The 22,077-nt window shown below is 46.6% G+C and overlaps 1 protein-coding gene across 1 annotated transcript in view; it reads right to left on the bottom strand.

The window, feature by feature from the left end:
• Window positions 1-21,337, bottom strand: part of nrip1b (nuclear receptor interacting protein 1b) — a 36,265-nt gene extending 14,928 nt beyond the window's left edge. Inside the window, exon 1 of the mRNA XM_030360375.1 lies at window positions 21,039-21,337. The gene's annotated coding sequence lies outside the window, so the exon portion shown is untranslated. The remainder of the gene's footprint in view (window positions 1-21,038) is intronic.
• Window positions 21,338-22,077: the final 740 nt, after the last annotated feature.

Genomic DNA, 22,077 nt, shown 5'->3' with positions numbered 1-22,077 from the left:
CCTACCCAGCCACCTGGCAGACCCCCCCGCCCCCTTCCACCCATCTCCCCCCTCCTCCTCCTCCCCCCCACCCACCCATCCACCTTTCCGCAACGACCTCATCCTCCTGTGACCTAATGCTGTCCCTCCCGCCCCCCCCCCCCTGCCCCTCCTCCCCCTGCTCCCCAACACACATCTCTCTTCCAAATCTCTCTCTGCAGTCAGAGCAGCAGAGACCCAGCCACCCACCGCTGTGCTTCGTCTGTCTCTTTATCTCTCCATCCATCTATACATCTCTGTCTCTCTCTCTCTCTCTTTCCCTCTTTCCATCTACACATCTTTCTCTCCCCCTCTGCCTTCTCCCCCTTTCCTGTCCTCTCTCTCTCTCTTCCACCCTCCCCCTTTCCTGCCATTACTCCCCCCCCCCACTCTACTCCCTCCCACTCCCTCTCCCCCGCGGCTGTGCAGCAAGGTCAGGTGGGTCACTGTGTCCTCATCTGTAATCCACTGCCATTCGTCAGCAGCCCCAGCCTACCCAGACTGGGGGGGGGACAGAGAGAGCGAGAGCAGGAGCGAGAACGAGAGCGAGAGCGAGAGAGTGAGAGAAAGACATAGAGAGAGCCATAGAGAGAGCCAAAGAGAGAGCCATAGAGAGCGAAAGAGAGAGCCATAGAGAGGAGAGGAGAGACAGGCACTCAGACAAGGGGAGAATGCCCAATTAGGCAGCTGTCACACACACACACACACACACACACACACACACACACACACACACACACACACACACACACACACACACACACACACACACACACACACACACACACACACACACACACACACACACACACACACACACACACACACACACACACACACACACACACACACTGAGTCCGGCATGGTAGAGCAGAGACGGGTAGAGCAAGAGGTGGAGAAATAAAGAGAGATGCTGCAGAATCAGCCTACTGTACTGAGGAGTGTAAACACACTCAGCTGCAAGGGTACTGTTTTCTATGTGTTTTGTGTGTGTGTGTGTGTGTGTGTGTGTGTGTGTGTGTGTGTGTGTGTGTGTGTGTGTGTGTGTGTGTTTGCGTGTGTTTGCGTGTGTGTGGGTGAGTGTGGCTTTGTCCGAAGAAAAGGTCCACACAGCTACATTTTAGCAAATCATTGTGATTGTGAAGTGCCTATTGCTTGCTAAAGGCTTAAGTTAGTATGTCAATAGGCATGTACTTATACACTCAACAAAAAGCTGACTTCAGGACCGGCTAAGCATTTACTAGAGGTGATTTTTTAATTTTAAAAGGCTGTTGTATGCTTGACAAGCAATAACAATTCCCTTTACCCATAATCCTTTTGGGGTGGGTTGGGAGAAGGGTGATGGGGTAGTGGCTGTTAGCGGACTGTTTGTATGAACGTTTCTGCCCACTGGTACAGGAACCTGGCCAGACATTACAACAATAAGTCCAAAGTCCAGAGCAACATGGACCCATGCAGAGTGTTGTGTGTGTATGTGCGTGTTCATATGCATGTGTGTGCTTGCGCGCGCATGTTTGTGTGCATACGTGCACGCAGTGGGAGGAGACACCATGCCTGACAATCCTTGATGTCCCGCACTAATGGAGAATATCAAATGGGCGACAAATATCCCATAATTGAATCATTCATCAACTGCAAACACATCCGCCATGAGTAATGGTGAAGCTAATCAGCAGGAATGCTACGGATGGACTTCACGCCAGGCCCTTCGGAAAGATTTATAATTCCAGTCCATGCAGATTTGGAGTCATTACTTTGTTTGATAATTTAGCCAAAAATGCAAAAAAAAATTGCCTTTGTCTTTCAAACAGCGACCAGGTACAGTCAAACCAAGTCTCACAAATCAGACGTTGGTTTACTATGTAAAGTCAGATGGCAGACGTGATAAAATCAGAGGGAATGGCCTTTGCTTTGCTCAATATATATCTTTTGACCAATCATGTTGCTGGAGGCGGGGATCTGTGTGCATGCGTGTCATAGACGAATATCTCGACAGGAAACAAGAAGTAAATCTGCACCTTGCATTTTCTGGTTTCCGGCCCAAGCTGTGTGCCCACTCCCCCCAGAAGTTCTGCTCTATATAGTAGAACTGCTGGATCCGAGAATAAGTCAAATGTGGTTCGGAGGTGAGCACATAGGGTATGTCTCTCCTTGCTAAATCTTCCCAGCAATAGAATATATTTCTGTCTCCCTAGTTTAGATATTTTTTTGCTTTTTGGCAATGTGCGGCCTTACGTGTCAAAGTTCAACAGGGTTCAGTGGAGCTTCAAATCCAGCTTTGAGTGGTTGAGTGTTCAAGCCGATTGCGTCAGAAGAGCGAGGGACACTTATCCTGTAAATCCTGTCTGAGTAGAAAGTAGAAAGAGTTTGCGGATACTTAACCGAATTTCTGGACTTACCCGAAACCATTTTGCCCTTGGTTTTGTAGCTGTGTAACATCAGGATTTTATCGAATCAGGATTTTATATAACCTTTATAAATTGTGCAAACGGTTCAGATAATATCCAAACGCAATTGTTTATCACGATCATTCAGTTCATTGAATAATGTGAATAAATAACTTTACCTCCAAAGCGCACACTTTATATACTGCATATATTAATCTCACCTAGTAATGTCAGCGGTAATTCATAATTCATGAGGATTTCTTACTGGCTGAAATTTTGACCTTTGTAAAATAACAGTGGGCGTTGGTGCTGATGTTGGCAAGCGAAGGCTAATGTTCGTGAAAACCTAATTTGTAAATGTTGGTTTTACAAGCACTTGCTTGAAATACTAGCAGCTCCATGGGCTGAGTCTTATCCCGGGGAGTCCAGCGCATAGCAGTTTTCTGCCAGCAGTTTTCCCCCTTCTGTGTCAGGACCCATTTTGCAGCCATTTAGAGAACACCCAGCGAACCTGAGCAGAAAGAGGAAGTCAAGCAAGTGAACATCAATTCCCTTAAACAGGATTGACATAATTGTACAACAGCTTTTAATCCATTAATGTTGCATGCTCTGATCAATTCCCCATTACAGTTACTTTAAACACTCAAATCCTCTGCCCTACTCTGATACTTACTTAAATTACCCACTGATTTAGGGATACACAAAATAATAAATAATAATGAAACGTGAAAGCTTGTATTATCTCAACATGCTTGACAATGCAAACGTCGAAGTGGCACGTTCGTGTTTTCTGGCACGCTCTCCAGAAACTTCCATTCCCGTGTTTTCCATTGTCATGACTCAGCTAACTGAGGTTAGCTGGTCCCTCCCTTGTTCTTTCAGCGGGTCTCCTGTATGCCAGGATGCCATTATGCTAAAACGCTCCCAAAGTCTTGAGATGCTAATCTGTCTTGTCATATTGATGCATAGGCTGGGGGCTGCTCCATTAGCAGCACTGGGAGAGTGACTCTGCACTCAAACAATAACTAGTTTGTTATTGTGCTCTCACGTACATCTAAAATAACAATTAGATGATTGCAAGCACGATCCGGGGTCCACTCTGGCAACTACATGCCCTTAATCTTCTGAAAAGATCAGGGAAGTTAAGGGGATCGAATCCAATACATTGTCAGCAGAGCGACGACTCGGGCTAACATTAAAAATTAAAGGGCGGACGTATTCTCCTCCCCCATGTTCTGGCTATAAAAGATGATAGATGCTCAGTAATACAGGCATTTTTCAAAAAGCTACAAAATTTGGTGTCATTACCATTACGGTTAGAAAAGCGCTCCGCTATCTTAGGCTGAGATATTGCTGGCACGGTGCATCCGCCAATGAATACACCTGCAGGCCTACACATGATTTGCCTGTAGGTCACGCCTCTACAATGTAAACAACACCGTCAGAGTGGGTCAGCTCATCTATAGGAGTGTAACTCAACTCCTGAAGGGAGTGAAACAGTTCAATGTGCGATCCCAGGCTCACTTCAGATCTTATCAACGATACTGGACGGTGTGGATTGCAAAGTGGAAGTATTAGGCTATATACTGTTCCATCTACGGGTTACTGAGATCTAGGAGGTGGTAACCATGGCTACTTCCAATACATGTGCAATGCAATGCATAGCCAAGTTTGTGAGCTGACACATTTATTGAAAAAGTACTCGAGGACTTTACTTCATCATTGTTTACGCTGTGTTCTCTCGTACATCAGGTCACTTGTCAGTAGTAACTGAATGTTTACAAATTAAAAGGCTAATTTGAACTATTGGATATTAGCTTACAATGAATAACAATGTGTGCATATTGTACATAGTCTGCAGTATATCAGCTGAAAAAACTACTGTTCTGGGTTTTTTTTGGAGAAAGACTCTTCAGTCACACTCCTTATGGGACACAATGCAACACAAACCGTTTTTCTCATCCTGAATGATTTTAGAATCAGTTCAGAGAGACGATCTACAGTGAAAACTGATCATTTAAAAGAACCTGTCTCGGATAAGCATCTTACCTAAGGAGGATGGCAGGTCATCTAGGGAAGAAACTCCAAACTATTCAGATGGGCGTCAATCACCCAGGAGGACACAGTCTGACAACCATCTGTCAGTGGTACTGCAGCAATACTTTTATAGTAACTAAGAGGGAGATCACCCTGAAGTTCACCATACTGAAAGTCACAATCCAGGCAGGCCGGCACTGCTGGCGTCCTGTCCCTTTAAATAACTTTAGGACCTTTTTTCATCTACCAACCTCCTTGAGGTTTTTTTAACACTCCAAACTTCTCTCCTCCATCTCTTTGCCCATCTATCCCTCTTTCAACAACACACACGCACCCACACACGCACACACACAGTCTGCATGTGTGGCTGGCAACTACAAAGCAGTTAACCAAGCATCTCTTGGCTCTGTGTAGACAGAATAAGACACTCTCATTACAGGCCCTTAAAAAAAAAGCTTTTTGCCCTCTATCACAAAAAAAACATTGAGTGAAAACCAGGGGAAGCAGAGCAGAAGAGAGGAGTGATAGAGAGAGCATGAGGGAGAGAGAGCTAAAGGTCACCGTTCCCTTACAACTTGATTCCGTGCGAGCCTGGAGTAGACACACAGACACACAGACGGAAATACACATAAACACACACACACACACACACACACACACACACACACATACGCGCGCAGTTCCCCTTTCCTGTTCCTCTTTAATGTCACAGGGCTGGCTCATATGACCTTGAGCCGCAGCATTGGCACGGCAGCCACTGAGAGCTACCTCGCCCGCGGGCGCCCTTGAACTGGATCTGCAAGACAAAAAAAAAAAAGACCCCAGACCCCCACCACCACCACCACCACCACCACAACCGCTCCCCTCCTCCCGTTTCTGTTCCTCTCCTCTATGTCTCTCTCCCCTCTCCCTCTCTTTCATTCAATCTACGCCCACTCCTTATCTCTCGTCCCCCTGGTGGGAAGAGATTTATCACGATGCTGTATCTTTACCCTCCACCGTCGCTCCGAGATACAGACAGAATTTCAAAATGTCTCACCGGAGTGCCCCCCTCAACCTCCCCCAACCCCCCCCCCTCCCCTCCCCTATCCCCCAACCGCCACCCGGTGAAGCGCCTCCACCTCCACCCACTCCTCAACTCTCCTTCATGTCTGGGCACCCGTGACATTCGGAGTAGGAGGAGGAGAGGCAGCGAGGCGAAGAGGATTCTTCTTCTGTTTCCTTTTTGTTATTTCGTTTTCTTTGTCTATTTTTCTTTACTGTTAAAATTACCAACTTACTTTTAAACATTATCGCTAAGCTGTGCCCCCGCTCCAAGTTAGTTATCGGAATACGGGACACAGTGACCAGTAGCACCAACACAAATAAACACCCCCCCACCCCCCTACCCACCCAGCCACCCACCCAACAATCCCTTCCTGACAGCAACGAGCTTCAGTTCCTTCCAGCACGGTGCACACACTGCAAACCACAGTGGGGGTCGAGGAGAGAGTGAAAGTCAGGATGGATCGAGTTAGATAAAGATAGAGTTAGAGAGAGACAAATAAAGATAGGGCGAGAGCCATAGAGACAGAGGGAGGGAGAGAGAGAGGCAGAGAGGGAGGCAGAGAGAGAAGCAGGAGTGATTGTTTTGATAAAGGCTTGTCAGAAGCACATGGGGGATCTCGGAGGAAAGCCGCCTGGGTTCACCTGCTGTGCATACAGCCCGGGGTCCATAGTCCAAGGCTGGAGGAGTGGGCATGAGAACCAAACAGAGCCTACTGTAAGGCACCGAACAAGGGCTTTATCAGCATGCAAATATTGCAGTGCAGCTCCTGCCGAACCTCGCCGCGCTGCATGCCAAGGTTCAGGCGACCAGAGTCAATATTTGCATCTGTGCTATTGCCAGTATGTTGAATCCATGAAAAGGGTTTAGAACTTAACAAGCTTCCCCCAGCCTTTTCTGAACGGATCTAACGCACGCACGCACGCACGCGCACGCACACACACACACATACACACACACATACACACACACACACACACACACCTTAATAGTGGGAGTAGCAGGGAGTGAATTGAGGTGAAGAAGGGGACGGCGAATGGCAGCCCCCTCTCACACACATACACACATGCACGCACACACACACACACACACACACACACACACACACACACACACACACACACACACACACACACACACGCACACACAGACTTTCCTATGAGCCTGACCTTTTCACAACTGTAATGTTATCAAGAGCCATACCCAGGGCTGCTGGGGACCATCTGGTCCGAGGCATTATGCCTGGCTTTCAGAAATCTAATAACACACATTACAACAACAACGTCCTTTTATATATCTTTCCTTTTTTCAATGTGTCTTTTTTCACGACACACTCACACACACACACACACACACGCACGCACGCACGCACGCACACACACACACACACACACACACACACACACACACACACACACACACACACACACACACACACACACACACACACACACACACACACACACACACACACACATTGTCACAAACACATTATTATATACACATTTCTGTTGCATTGCAGCAATATGATAATTATTATTATAAAAAATATATATGATTGCATATACTATATATAATCACATTATGGTAATAAGCCCCAGTTGGATCTTTAATCTAAAGGGTGTAACAAGTTATGTTTAGCTTGCGTATGCAAGTATGTGTGTGCAAAATTTAGGAAGATGGCTTCCAAATGTGATTAATCACACATATACACGCACATACAGACATTAATACAAAACACATACATAAACACATTCACACACCAACAAACACGACCTGCTCTTTGCAAGCCCAGCAGGGAGTACCCCTCCCAGGAGGGCTTGAGTCGGGACAGGAGTCCATGAGCAGTGTAGCAGTGTCTTCAATTAGCGTAAGGAGCTTTCGCTCGAAGACACCGCGTTCCTCTGCTAAGAATAACGCGCTACAGGTCTGCTGCCCACAGGAGGTTAACCGGGCAGGCCGTCTCCAGCTATGGCACAACAGCATAACCCTTCCCGTGGGTGTGTTTGTGTATGTGTGTGTGTTCACGTGTGTGTCCACGGGTACATGTGCCGATGCTAACCAGAGCCCGCACAACCCCACCCCACCGAGGCTAATCCTGTTCCCTGCCATGTTTAGCCTCACCTCGGGATACATGATGTTGTGTTTGTGAGTGTGACACCTGGGCTAATAAGGCTGCACTTTAACGAGAGCGAAACCAAGAACCTGATTAGTGCTAGGCTAGGCTCGGCCCGATTGGAGGCCGGGAAGGAAACAGAGCGACACCGCCGCTAACGAGCAACCGAGGTGATTGGTTGTGAAGAACCCCCCCCCCCCCCCCCAGCCCATACCCTCCTGTCACAGTGTGCCAGAAACAGACAAGGAGAGGAGGGGACGGGGGGTTGGGGGAAGGGGGGGGAGCGTTGCATCAAAGGGAAGAAGATGTGCCTCGTAAAATCATAACACCCGCATTATGCCGCCCACGCCCTGCCTGGAAAGCACCTCTCCAGCACCAAGGAAGACAAAAGAAAGGAAGACGAATCCAAAGAAAGCCCAACCAACTGTGGGGTTGACCACCAAACGTCATTACTGGGAGGATTCCTAACCACATGAGAGAAACATAAACACATAGATAAGTGCATTGTACTTGTGTTATGAGCAGGGAGGATACAGGAGTAAACCCCAGGGCTCAGTACAGCCACACAGATTGTGTACTATTAATAATGACCAAAAAAAAATTTTTTTTGGTCAGGCAGGGATTCAGGACCCCCTGCTGGGTTTATCCCAACGTTTCCGTCTGAGACCTTGACAACAGCACGACCATAGATAAACAACCAATAAAAGAGGCCATTTGGTAATCCGTTTAAAAATACATTCCTTTTATGTGATCTTCTTTAACATTCTTCTTTCAGGCTTTCGGTAAGGGTGTGTGGAGAGAGGGACGATCTCAGCTGAATAAGCAATCACGGCAGAGACCAGGGGCTGAGCGTGGTACAGTAAACAAGCTGACCTGAATAATGCCCAGCCAATCAGTGAGAGAGTGGGTTATATTTAGATAGACAGGAAGCCTTGTGTCAATGAACAGGGAAGGGGAACATTCAACAAAAAAAAGAGGAAGAAAAAAAAGAAGAGGATAGCATTGACTTAAAAGCTTGTGTAGCACTGGGCTTTGAGCTTGTCAGGGCTAACTGCAGTAATCACACACTATTACTGGAGCCAGGGTGTAGTGGGAGAGAGACCTATAGCAGGAGGCACTGCTTCAGAGACTCTAACTGAGTGTGTGTGTGTGTGTGTGTGTGTGTGTGTGTGTGTGTGTGTGTGTGTGTGTGTGTGTGTGTGTGTGTGTGTGTGTGTGTGTGTGTGTGTCTTTGTCAAGTGTGTCTTTATATGCCTGTGTGTGGGGGTCTGTGTCAAGTGTTTGAGTATGTGTGCTTGTGTGTGCTCATGTGTAAAGCCTGTACCCTAGGAAGTGAGCCTGTTTGCACCTACGATGTTCGTACGTATGTTTCTGTAATGCAACTTGTATGTGTGAATAAGTGTGCGTGTGACTATCATATGTGTACACTCGTACCATATATGTGTATGTGTGTGAAGTGGGAGGAGGACAAGAGACAGAGAGAGAGACAGAGAGGAGAGAGAGAGAGAGACCTCCATGCCTCCACTCCTGGTGTATAATCTATGGTTCATTTGCAGCTTTTCTCCCCAGTCTGACAAGCCGTTTACAAGAAGTAGCCCTCTGCCACTGACCCAGTTCTGAATGGCTGCATCTCACGACAGGGCCCTGCCTTCCCATCAGCCCCTGCTCCTCGTCCAACCAACGACAACTCAGCCACCCTCTGCCTCCCTTGAACTATCGGGTGTGGGGGGGGGGGTTGAGAGAGAGAGAGAGGGAGGGAGAGGGAGGGAGAGAAGGAAAGAAAGAGAAGGAAAAAATCGGAAAAATAGGTCGCCCTGACCCACTTTACTTCATTCTTTCCATTTTTTCTCTTCAGCCACCCTAAGATTGTATGTGGAGTTCCGTGTTGCATTATAGAGTGAGAAAGGAGAGAGCCAAAAAAATAAGAGAAAGACAATAAGAGAGAGGGAGTGTGAGATTGGGGGGGGGGGGGGGGGTTAAAAGACAGGGACTGCCCCGGTGAGGCCTGGCATTTTGCGATGGTTTTCCTGTGCTCTTTTTGAACCGGAGTTAAGCTATAGTGAAGCCATAGGGAAGCTATATTTAAGCTAAAGTGAAGCTAATTGTGAAGCTATATCAGCCTTATTTACAGTGAAATTCCTCCCACTCCCTAGTACAACAACTGCTCCCAGGGTTAACAACCCCCCCATTACCATGCACACACACACGCTCTAACACACAGGCCTTCCCTCTGCTCTGAGGGGGACTATTACCTCATTACCTCATCTGTTACTCAAAGAGCTCATAGCCGCCCACTGCCTTATTTAAACACACACACACACACACACACACACACACACACACACACACACACACACACACACACACACACACACACACACACACACACACACACACACACACACACACACACACACACACACACACAGACACACACTTTGTAATGTTTTACAGCTATTTAGCACCCGGGTAGGTATGACATGTTATCTGGCTAGGGGGGGAGGTAAGGGTATTTAGGGCTGGTGTGGTGGGGGTTGACTTGGCCACTGCCTTGCCTAGTAGCATGACTACTGTAGGTCCCCCCCCCCCCCCCCCCACTGAGAGTGGCCCCATTGTGGGAAGCGTGATATTTCCCATCGTGCGCTGTGGTCTCATGCAATACCGCGCCTTTATTAAGTGTTGGTTGGTCACGCACCGGCTACATAATCCCTCCATTGGCTATTGCCCTGGTTTTGCTTGACTGAAACGTCTTCTGATACATGTGTGTGTGTGTGTGTTGGTTGGCGAGTGGGCGGGAAGCACCTTTTACTTCCTCCTTTTATTCCCACAAAAGCGTTTACGTATTAGCACTCGACCTTGCCGAAGCATCTGTGGCTAAGTGAAAATTAGTTACCACGAAGCGCTATTACTGTCAGATGTAATGACTGGGTCTAGCACCCGGTTAGCTAAGCATTAGCATGCCAGTGTCGCGGCACTTTGATGTCAAAGTGTGCGCGGCCGCAACAGATGCTCGCTGCTTTGTGTGGGTTGTGTGTGAAACAACTTACACAAGTTGTCCCTTGACACTCGACTAAAATAAATAAAAAATAGGAAGTCAAATTGGAGCTGGGCTAACCCATTGCTAAACTCCCACCGGTCAGTGCTAAGCCTCTGCGTGCTAATGCTGACCTAGCGTACACACGTTAGCGCCTCAGAGAAGAGTCATGTAGCCTGCTGCTCCACATCCCTACAAGAACAGCTTCAGATACACAGGGAAATTTGCACTTCATTTATTTAATATCCAAGCAAGGAATGGCACGTTTCAACTGCTTATTTTTTGTATGGCACGAAATACATCATAGACACAGCTGAATCATGACCATGTTCGAAAATATGGCTCATACTGTTGAATAGCCACTAATCTACAATAGGTACACAACCATTGCACATTTTTCACTTTTTCCCCATACCTGAAGAGTACTACTTTTCATTCGATTTGCTTTAGCTCTCCTGCTTAACATTAAAATGCATCAACCTCAGAATGCAGACGCTTTTTTATTAGAGAAAGAAATGTGAATGTTCAAAACAAAATCAGAGAGGACCGACCTGAAAAATACTGGTTCCTTTATTTGGTGATGTGGAAGGGGGTGTGTGGGTGGGGGAGGAGGTGGTGCTGGTGGGGGTTGTAGTTCCTGTTAGGGGGTGGATGTAGGTCAAGCCTTGCCTCTTCATAAGCACCAAGGTCACCACTGAATGGAAGGGCAGGTGGCTTAGAGACAGAGAGGCCCTGGATAAACCACATTTGTCTGGCTCTTGTTCCAGCGCCAGCCCTTTGGATGTGTAAACAGAGACACACAGGGTTGTGCTAACTAAAGCACTGCGACTGTCTGTGTGTTTATTTCTGTGGGAGTGTGCTTTTTTGCACATGGACAGATTGTACACAGGTTACACAAGCACTCCGGCATTACTTTTTATAACCCAAAATGCGCATGATTAAAAAATACTTTGCGATATGGTAGCTTGTGGTTTGTTTTCTCGTGTGTGAGCTTTGCGTTGTGTGGGTAAGATTTGTGCTGTGTGGGTTAGCTTTGTTTTACAGGTTGGCTTTCAGTTGTGGGAGCTAGCTTTGTATTGTTTGGGTTAGCTTTGCATTGTGGGTAGCTTGTGTTACGTGAGTTTGCTTTCATTTATGGGCTATCTTTGCAGTGTGTGGGTTAGCTTGTTTTATGTGAGTTAAATTGTGTTATGTGAGTTAGCTTGGGCTGTGTGGTTTAGGTTGTGTTGCGTGAGATAGCCTTGTATCACGTGGGTTTGCTTGTGTTGTGTGGCTTAGTTTGTGTTAGATACCTTGGCTTAGAAAGACACACGCACACCAAAACAAATTTCCTGAATATGGAAATGAAGTTATTACCTACGTATTTGAGAGTTTGCTAACAATTTCTTCTAAAGCAGTGCATTGTAGTTTGGATTTTGCTATTGATAACATCTATGTGACTCTGATGACCTGAATTCAACTCTGTAACTTGTCTGTGGTGAGATCAACGGTTACAGCAGCTGCTCTAATGTCAAGGAAATAACACAGAGGAAGTGTGCACACTTAAGCAAATACAAACAATTCATACTTAACCAGCGCCAGTTTAGTAAGCCTATAGGATGGATATGGTTTCCTCTTGTGGATATGAAAATGCGATCAAACTTCAAAAGAAAATGCCTCATCCCACACCAGCAAAACTTATGAAGAAAACTGTGCCCTTAAGTTAAAATCTCCAACTGTGCTGATTTTAAACAGCATCAACACAAGTGCCTGAGGTTCAAAATCCAGGCACAAGTGCTGGATGGGTTAATAAGGCGTGAGCAATAAGGTTAAGCTCCTTATTTTTGGAGTAACGTGGTAAACACATCTGAGGGGCAGGAGCGATAGCATGCTAGCTTAAAAATACACCAACCAGAGACAACACTTTGAACTAGGGACAAGTATGGAAGTAAAATCCAGAAAACACAGCCACATTTTAAAATACATTACTTTTAGCAAAGCAGACACATTTTCCACTTCAGCCAATCACCTTACGTTCATATTGAACCCTATTCAAGGTCAGGGCAGTCACCTCAAACCTGTCAGCTATTCTAGCAACTGCCACACTCACTCACACACACACACAGACGCTTCACTATAGCTTCACCACAAGCTTAACTCCTGTTCAAAAGGGCCCCTGGAATACGATCGTACACACACAGGCCACCAGGGCAGTCCCGCCACCACCCCCCCCACACAAACACACCCAACCTTGCCCTTTCCTCTCTCTAATGTACACAGGTTATTTTATGCTCTATTTTTTTTTACTTTGCGTGTGTGTGCGTGTGCGGGTGCATGTGCGTGTGCGTGTGTGTGTGTGTGTGTGAGCGTGGACGTGGAGGAGAATGGGGTGGGCGGGGAGTGAAGGGTGGCATGTGATTTGATCTCCTTCTGGAGAGTTACTTGAAAAGTCCCCTTAGCAATCAGGTCAAGGTCACTCCCCAGGCTTAATGTCAAAGGGTAAGAGAGAAGGTTGCGTGTGCGTGTGCGCGTGTGTGCGTGTGTGCGTGTGTGTGTGTGTGTGTGTGTGTGTGTGTGTGTGTGTGTGTGTGTGTGTGTGTGTGGGGCGACAAAGAGCAAGAGAGATAAGACACAAGATGAGTTGCAGCCGGTTGTACGCTGGACAGTCCTGGGTTATTTACAAATTGAGGAAATCCAAAGGCTCACTTCTATTACTATACTGTTGCTTACTAGACACTTTTCTAAAAGTCACACACTCCGCTTACATTTTTTTTCACTTATGTGATTATGTCCCTCTTGCATCCGTCTTTCTACCCTAACTACTTTCTGCTAGATATTTACAGAAGCAGGGGGGGTGGGTTGCAGGTTAATTGCCTTTGCTCAAGGTCAAAGGGGGCGCGGCGAGCATGAGCCAGCGATCTGCCGGCCAACCGTCCGTTTTCCTATAAGTAACGGGTCACACGCCTGGCCTCCAGCCGCCCGCCGCCCCCCTGGCCAGCTCTCTATTGCCTTTCAAATGCCCCGAGTTATGACACTTTACAGGAGTTATGGGAAAGGCTATGAGGCTCTCCAACACACTGCACTCCAACTGATATGGTGCACACTGAATATACCCAAAATACTAATGGCTTCCCATCGGAGGCCCTGAGGCCCATAATAAGCAAGCATGGCTCTTTTTCCTGTGCTTCAAGGACACTTTATTTAGTTTAATGTCCTTAAGCCTAAGAAGGTGCAATGTATCTCATTTTTTTTTATCGATCTTAAAGCAACCCCGCAAACACACACAAGCTTATGTGCTGAGACCTTTTTCCTCCTGAGAAACTCGCACAGCTCCCATACTGCACTGCCACGCGAACAGGTCCCCTCTGTTGCCCGGCAACGCTTCCACTCATCACACGATGCAAACCCCCCCTTCCCCCCAAAAAGATAGAAAGTTAAACCAATATAGTCGCGACTGAGCCAAAAAGGATTTCAGGGGGGGGGGGGGTTTGAATAAGCCCAAAGTGGAGCGTAACCTGATCCCACAAGCACCTTGCTCATGCTGAGGTTATGCCTGTCCATTAATACTGATGCATGTCACCCCTCATTTCTAATTAGGGAAAGCCATGTGACCCCCATCGAAGTGCATGTGTGCATTGGTGTCCATGTCCCCACAGCTATAAACCGACATCTAAAAGCACAAACGGAAGACCCAAAGTATGTCCTGTTGGGGGAGCCCGCGTTGACCTCTGCCTCACTCTCTCACCCTGACAAAGCACAGTGACGGAATGAAAAAAGTTTTTATGACGGCTTAATTCCTTTTGGCCAATCCCCGACCCCTCACTCAGGGAAATAAATCTCCTGAGGCAGTATCGCGCCGCATATAGTGCATAGGCAGCCGCCCTCACGCACGCCCCCGCATGCCTCCAGTGCCCTGTCCTCCATAGATCCATCATTCATTCATAAATTCTGAAAACATCCTCTTTAGTTAATTGCATGGGAAAATTTAATTTCAAACGAAAGCTTTTAAAACAGAAAGATATAATTAAGTTGGTGCTGGGTTCTCCCTCCTGCATCCAACGCCGCAACCCCCCCCCCCCCCCCCCCCTCTGGGCTTCCTGGCTGGGTGGGGGGGGGGCTGGAGGTGTGGTCGGGGGGGGGGGGGGGGGGAGAGGGAAGAGAATGTACCACGGAACGGCCCCTGCACTGTGTTCCTCAGTGTCAGGGAAGTCACACGGCCATGTTTGAAGCTGAGCGTTACGTAAAAGCCAACCCACCCGCCCCCCACTTCCCTTGCCCCCCCCACCCCCACCCCCACCCCCCCCCCCCCCCCCCCCCACACACACACACACACACCCTGCACAGGCTTACTGCACCAGACGCTGTGTCCTTGGCTGCCTTGCTCAAGGTTCCCAAAAGGACAGGCTGCAAAGAAGTTGGGAAGGATGGGGCCCTGTGATAGGCTGCAGAGGTGGAGGAAGAGAGAGAGAGGGGATGGGGAGGAGGGGGCGGGGGGTTGATGGGGGAGATGAGGGTAGGATATAAGCATGGGGGATGGGGGGGGAGGGGGTTGTGAGGAGTGGGGGGAGCGGGTGGGAGGGCGGGTGGCTGACTGTGACAGCCTTGGACTTTGAATTCACCGGCCAGACAGGCTCATGCATCAATCCCTCAACTTACAAAAGACAAGCCACTAACCTTGACGAAGCCAGGGACTCTTCAGGAATGAGTGGCATTTTCACTTAGCCCGAGCCACCGCCACCACCACCACCACCACCCTCCCTCCCTCTCAGCACACCACCCCCACCCCCAACCGACGCACTGCTGAACTTCACCAACACAACCTGGCTCAGACAAGACACGGTTGAGTAACTGATCAAATCCTCTTGCGTCCCAGGTATTGTAAATTGGACGATGCAAACCCATACCCCGCCCCCCTTCTGCTTCTAACTTTGGGTCTCATAAGTCGCGTCAGGGCGCTCTGCTGGGACGATTTGAATAACACAAATACTGATGCATAAATAGTCTCCAGAACACACGGCGCGGTAATCTTGTCAGTTGCCACCTTAAGCCGGCCCCTTTGTTAGAGTGACGCTGTGATGTAAGCAGACAGGAAAGCATGTTGTGCTCGCACCTCTTGGGACCAACACGTGTACACGCATGACCTGACCTTCCTTAGTCATTGGGCTCAGTCAGTCCCTAGTCTAATACAAAAGATATATATATACATCTATTCCAATAGTATAATACAAAGATCCAAGCAACAGCATGCCTGTTATCATTTCCAGTAAAAGTGGTGTACCAGGATACCAGTACACTGGATTCAGCTGGTATGGGTGTGGAACCATAACATGCCATCAATGCCCAAACCACACACCCAGCCAACTCAACCAACTGCTATACACACCCATCCATTGGCAAGTACAACCAAAAGGACAGGACGTTCCCCAATCCACTGTCCTTGTGCCTGTTTGGACCCTGAATACCACACAGGGGCCCCGACACCAATGGCCCCTGCCGCGTGCAAAAAGGAAAAGCTGTGTAACCTTTATCTGACACTACCCGGTACGGGGGCTCGTGCGTGCCCACCACCGTCCAGTCCGGGGAGTAGGAGTCTTTGTGTCTTTGTGTGTGTGTGTGTGTGTGTGTGTGTGTGTGTGTGTGTGTGTGTGTGTGTGTGTGTGTGTGTGTGTGTGTGTGTGTGTGTGTGTGTGTGTGTGTGTGTGTGTGTGTGTGTGTGTGGTCCTGAAACCTCCTCTTTGAAAACCTAACCAATCAGCTAATCTATATCCATCTCACTCCTCTCTCTCTCCCCCTCCCATCCCCTCCCTCCCCCTCCTTCTCTCTCACTCGCTCTCTCCACCCATCTCTGGCCCTTCATTTTGTGGCGGATTTTCAACAAAGTTCAAATAACTCGAGGCAATTGCAATCAGCAACAATCAATGCTGGAGGTAATTGAAGGGCCCTCTCACTGCACCAAGGCGAGGGCCTCACGTCACCTCTTAGGGGATGGGATGGGGAGAGGGAGAGTTTGGGGAGAGGTGAGGTGAGGGTGACCATTCAACAGATGAGGTCCAGGCAGTGTGTAGCGCAGGCATATAGATCAAGGGTGACGCGTCCCAAGTGTCAATTCCTCTCTTCTGCCTCCCTCGCTTTCTATCCTTCCCTCTCTCCCTCTCCTGGCCTCCCTCCATTCCACACCATAATTTCAGCTACCATTCAGCAGCATTATAAAAAGCCCTTCCTGCCTCGTCATCAAATTCGCTCCCATTGACTTTGGTGGGTAGCCTTGCAGCCTCTGAGACTGAAGTACCAGTCGTAGCTCATGGCTGTACGTGCCAACAAGACAGCTTGTAAGACCTAAACACCAAGAACAGGGCGCATAGCATTTATACTATGGGCATTTTAAAGCTAGATTAGGGGGATTAGTTTGACATACATTCACTGACAATATCCTAAGTATCTTAAGGCATTATAAGAGGTGTATTACTATTTAGCTACCATGATTTTAAAAAACATAACCTTTTAAAAAAGCAAAAATGGCTGACTTGCCAATGCAACGTAGTAACAAATGTTATACTTACTAACAATATTTTCAATGTGTCTCATGTGTCTTAAAAAAAGCACACGCCTCAGCAAAGACTATGAGGCCAAGTCAATGTTAGGCCACAGCACAAAGTGAGCTCACTACTGTAGCTAGATTTGCGAGATCCAAACGACACGCAAAAATGGAACAATCATTTTGAAAGGGTTGACACATGAAAATGTGAATGACGACATTTACTCCATGAGCGTGATAAAAGCATGATCGGCTGACAAAGGCCCCATCCTCACGCAAGGGTCAACCACCAAGCTGAATATGATGTCTGAGCTCCAGATGGCCTTCTACCAATCATTTCTTTGACCTCACACACATGACACAAATCAGTATCCAAAACCCATTAACCCATTACCGTGTTCTGTAGTGAAAACTCCAGTAGCAATGCTTTGACTTCTTATTGAGGTACATGATGGCTCATACTATAACCTACAGAGCAATTAGTTGATAAGAGCAATTAGTTGATAAGCATTCACTGTGATAAAGGAAAGGTTTGCGTAGTTGGTATTTACAAACACAAGACAAAGAAATGCAGCCAACGGTTGCCGCAGAAAGAAACCCCCTTGCTACAATTCTCTCTCTCAGCTAAGTGTTAAATGGGTTTTTAATATTTTGGATTTTAATTGCAGTCTTTCGTTATTATGCGTGTGTGTGTGTGTATGTGTGTATGCGTGTATAAATGTAAATCTGGCCTGTAACCAGGTGGATAGAGACCTGGCTTATTGCATTTGCTTCTCATGGGGACCAAACTCTCCTATTAGGGTCTTTAAATGGTACTTGCCAAAAGCTTTCAGCCATCCTCTTCTGTATGTGCCTCACTAGTTCCCAAACACTTTGGAAACCATTTTATTTCCAGCACAATTGTTGATGTTATATTTTAGACAATTCAATGGGAGAGAGGGAGAGAGAGAGAGAGAGAGAGAGAGAGAGAGAGAGAGAGAGAGAGAGAGAGAGAGAGAGAGAGAGAGAGAGAGAGAGAGAGAGAGAGAGAGAGAGAGAAATACTGTAGTTACAATAACCAATGCATGAAAGCGAGCTAAAGTAGGGAAAGGACAATGAATAATGTATCCTTTTTACAAGATAGCTTTATCAAACAGAAAACCTTTCACCGTGTATCTGGTGAGTTTATTCTGAACACCGAAATAATCCAAAACATTTTACTAAAGTAGCAGAAGTAGTCAAAACAGATCAACAAATGATTAAGATAAGATGTAATCAAACAGTCTTGCTTATGATGTAAGAGTCACAAACAGTGTGCGTGTGTATGTGTATGTATATGCCTATGTATTTGTAAATGTCTATGTATATGCGTATGTATATGTGTGTGTTTGTTACTAACAGAAAGGCCACGACTAACAAGAGAAATGTGACCACTAAAGGCAGTGTCTAATCATTGTTCTTCTTGCTGTCTGGGCTTGGATGGCTTTCTGAGGACATTGACACAGGTTGGCACCCAGTCTAAAACATCTGATAGCAACAGCTGCCAACAGGCCTGCACCTACACCCATAAACATGCACACACACACACACACACACACACACACACACACACACACACACACACACACACACACACACACACACACACACACACACACACACACACACACACACACACACACACACACACAGAGACGTTTTTCATAAAGCAGCAAAAGTCGGCCTGAGGGCCAGATAAGATTTGTTTTCATGAGACTAGAGGGCAGAGTCCAGTCCCACAGACCTGGCATCATTTGCATGTGGCCCTTCGAATGTCCTCCACATGATTGTGTTTCATGCTGCTGTACATCAGTCAACAGTACAGCTCCCTGGACGATTACCCACACACACCACCGAACACCAGACACACTGCAGTAGGCCTTGTGTGTTAGGCAGCATTGGCAAGAATCTGGTGATTTGATATGAATCATGATACTAAAGAGGAGGTGGGTGGATTGAGCTTCGATATCGACTGACACATTGGGATACTATAAATAATGTCATGATATGCATTTTTATGCAAGCAAAAGGTACATTGAGACATGCAACTGACAACAATATTCACAACATTACAATGTGGAGAGAGAGAGAGAGAGAGAGAGAGAGAGAGAGAGAGAGAGAGAGAGAGAGAGAGAGAGAGAGAGAGAGAGAGAGAGAGAGAGAGAGAGAGAGAGAGAGAGAGAGAGAGAGAGAGAGAGAGAGAGAGAGAGAGAACAATGAAATTGCTTTGTCAAGTGCAACTTCAAAGTCAGGCTCTGGAAGTTGAAGTTATCTATGGCAACAGAGGACACGTTGAGCTACCTTGAACATCTTGTGTAAGGTCAGGTCAGATAATTAAGCAGCTTAAACACTCAACAAAAGGACACAGAAGACAGACCCCAGACACAGAGCTTTCAAAGCCAGACTTTACAGAAAGTTTGACTTTTCACCGCTTTCTTAAGTCTGTAAGTCTAATCCATGGAGGTTCGGTGAAAAAGCAGTGAATTAATTGTGCCTGACTTTCCCCCAACGCGATTAAGGCCATGGTTTTTGGGGAAGGTATGCTAAAGTGAGTGTTTGCACCTGAACTAACATTGACATCCACACTTTGCCCTGTCCCCTGGAACTGAGCTCGAAAGTTTACCCACCCACCTCCACCCACCCAATAACCCGTTGTCTTTGCTATGGTCCATGAGGTAGAATATAAAAAATAAACATGTATAATAACCTTTCTGTTAAGTTACTTTAAACCATTGAAGTTTGAACCCATTCAAAAAAATCAGACACAATTAGAGAACGGTCACTTATAATTGGCCTAACATTTGAAACACCATTAGAGTTTAACACTTCTTTACCTTTCTAACCTTGCTAAAACCAGGAGTTTTTACAATTAAATCAAAACACAACTGAACAAGACTATTTACCAGAATAATGGACATTTTCCCATTATATATCCCATTTAATAGTTTAATAAAGGCAAATTAACTATTGCTTGGGTCATCACACAGCCAAAAACAAGTTTTGGAATAAGTTGTGTTTTGTTTTTTTTACAATTCTTGTGCGGGATAGCGTTTATCGGCCATACAAACGACTATGATTAATAACGGGTTATAACACCAGTATTATTGTAATACCAGTATTATAACCGTACCACAGGACCCTGTGCATCGGCCCGAGGTGGGATATGGGGCTCGTTGAGTCTGACTGTTAAAGAGTTTCCTATTGGTGGTGCCGGGAAACACTGCTGGCTAGACACCGCACAGTGAGAGGCTCTAGAGCCGGAGTACATTTCAACTCATCGGACTACGTAAGGCCTTTAACCCTTCATGTCACAAGGCTAGACACAAGAACGGAATTAGCCCAACATGGCATTATTCATTCATGTCTTTCATTCCCACAACGAGAGGCCAATAGCTGAAAGCAGCGGAGTATTCATGAGGCTGTGGGTTGAAATACATGAGCGGAATAAGGTCGGTCGACTGTCAACAGTAACGCCAGAATATTATGAACCACCATTTACATTAACCACGGCGAATAGCTCTACAAAGCTGGTCTTGATGGCTGAGAGTCCGATATGCAGATTACACGACTGCCTCAACGATAAAGATGGAGGTATTTCTCTACGGGGTTGTAGGCGATCGTTTCATCAAATAGGAAGCCATAGCACAGCACCGGGTGATATATTCCGACTTCTTTATGCAGCGTTTTCAGCGCTATCCATATGCGCCTCTGCTCGGCTAGACACGCAAAACACCTCCCTCTTTCTAAAAAAACAAGCCCCGATCCCGTATAATATCCCCGACACCCGTCCCGTATACGTAAACACACGGCTACATACATTACTGCTAATAACAACTAAACAGTGTACATTATTTCAGCACGTAGCCTACCTGCGTTGTCTACCAATGGCAGGCGGCAGACCCCAGTCAACCGGAGAGGCGCATCATTATGCGAGAGGTGGCAATTCCACGGTTAGTCTCAATGTAAAGGTCGCGTTTGGTCTCATCGCTTTGTCACACACAGGGCGAGGTGGTCGGTGGGCAAAAAAAAAAATAGTCCGAAACGTCAAGGCTTCTCGACTGTGATCACACTGATCACAACCTGCGACCTGTAGTCGAGTCTATCGGAATTGTTTATTCTCGGAATCCCCTCGCTGTGTGGAGAACTCAGCCGAGGCTACTCCTCCTCCTCTCGGTCCATGACACCACCCACCTTAAAGGAACAATCCTTCTTATGGATAGATTTGATTATTTCCCTAACACGGAGTCTAACTAATTAAAGGAAACAAAAACATATTTAGATGCATGCAATTCGGCTGATTACTTTATGTCTCGGGAGAAAATACAGGCGAAACGTAATATCGTACGCAACGATTTGTTGTGTTTGTGGCCGCAAAGCATTGCATTAGGCTGGTCAACAGTCACGTTTAGGCTTATGTATTAATTGAATAGATAGTCTTCGTCCGTCCAATACTTTATATTAATAAAGGACTGCAAAATGTTTACATTCATCACCTTGTTTTACATTACAATTCCATATTTTGAGATAATCTTTCTTCGTTTAGGAATACTCAATCTCATGTGATGAACAGATTGTAAATATTATATTATATACATTCAATAAAAAAAGAATTAGTTCATAACATGTTTTTAAGAGACTCTGGTTGAAGTGTACAGTGAGTTGAGTTCCCCTTTTCTTTATTCCCTGACATCTCGCGATTATCTGCGGTATCGGATCTGACGGCCCTGCGGCCTGCCATCTCAACATGGCCTTGAACAAAATGTCTCAGAGGACCCTGGAAACATCAGAGTTCTCATGAATAAGAACACAACAACACAACCTACTTCTGCCCATCCCTCTCCCCATTTCCCTTGTCAGATACTGGAAGGTGGGGGTGGTGTATAGCCTTTAGCATGTGTGCTTGTGTGT

Source organism: Gadus morhua, chromosome 7 (genome assembly GCF_902167405.1).
Source record: "Gadus morhua chromosome 7, gadMor3.0, whole genome shotgun sequence".
NCBI classification, from domain to species: domain Eukaryota; kingdom Metazoa; phylum Chordata; class Actinopteri; order Gadiformes; family Gadidae; genus Gadus; species Gadus morhua.
Note: the sequence above shows the minus strand (reverse complement) of the source record. Positions and strands in the feature narration are given on the sequence as shown.